Source organism: Rhinolophus hipposideros (genome assembly GCF_964194185.1).
Source record: "Rhinolophus hipposideros genome assembly, chromosome: 5".
NCBI classification, from domain to species: domain Eukaryota; kingdom Metazoa; phylum Chordata; class Mammalia; order Chiroptera; family Rhinolophidae; genus Rhinolophus; species Rhinolophus hipposideros.
The window spans coordinates 4,192,781-4,193,922 of record NC_138051.1 but is presented as its reverse complement, the minus strand read 5'-3'; positions in this window follow the sequence as shown (position 1 = coordinate 4,193,922).

Sequence of the window (1,142 nt, the reverse complement as noted above, 5' to 3'; positions counted from 1 at the left end):
TTTTCCCTGGGTGTTCAATCAATCTCAAGTGAATGCAAGAGTGTGAGAACATTTTCAGAAAGGCTCATTTTTCACCAGGCGTTCTTTCTGGTGCAGGAAATTTTCAAACTTTTCTTTTTATCAAACCACACACTTGTAAAATACAGTTCTAAGCAAAGGGCGGAGGGATCTGAGGCCCCACCTGTTGAGCGTACCTGCCCTTCCCACTCACTGTCCTAGGTGCCATCAATTCTACTTCCAAAGCTTAGCAGACTTCTCACAAAGGTGGGCCATGCACATAGGGGTGCATGGACATTCCTCTGTGCACGCACTCATTCTGGCACACACAATTCTACAAAACAATACTTGTAACGCTTACCCCTATGACATACGCTGCATTTTGATAGTTTTGAACCGCCAAACTGATTTTAGTAACTATTCAAAGTTCAAAACCTATCAATTGAAAAACACTGCCCCATGGTATGTGCTGACTACACTTCCTGGACGAGTCTTTGACACCACCAGTGAAAACTGGAGAACTTGCTGAGAATAGACTAGAGGGAGAGGCTGAGCTGGCACAGAGACCTATGAAGAAAACGTCACGTGAACACTTCAGAATTCATTCTCAGGTTTAGAACATAAATGATTTTATTCGAATGCTTCTTCGGAAAACAGAAATAGCCTCTCACTTAAGCCTTTCCAATAAAAACAGGGTGTTTATTTTTCACTGAGCTTGGAGGCAGAGACTCATCAGGTAGCGACTGGAGATTTCCTTAAGAAGCTACTTGCTTTGAATTTCAAGCTGTGTAATTTGCTAGGCTTAATTTTCTTTGAAGGAGGAGTAACCAGCCTTTCCTTCTTACCTGAAGCAGGGACGAGGTCCTAAATGAAGAACTTGAGGTAGCCTTGAGATTCCAGAAGCCACGATTACCCGACCCGAGTGGGCGCCACCAGCTGCCATGCTGATACTGCTCACTGAAAACGAGGCTCACCACTCTCTCTGACTGCCTTTTCATACTGGATGGGCTATTTGACGCTAGTATATCCTGTCACTTGAAAGCACAGAGGACAGACCTATAGCTCAGGCTCAGTGTGAGGGGCTGCCAGCCAGTGACCGAAGGCGAGACAACGAGACACCTCGAGCAGAGAACACAGAACACGAG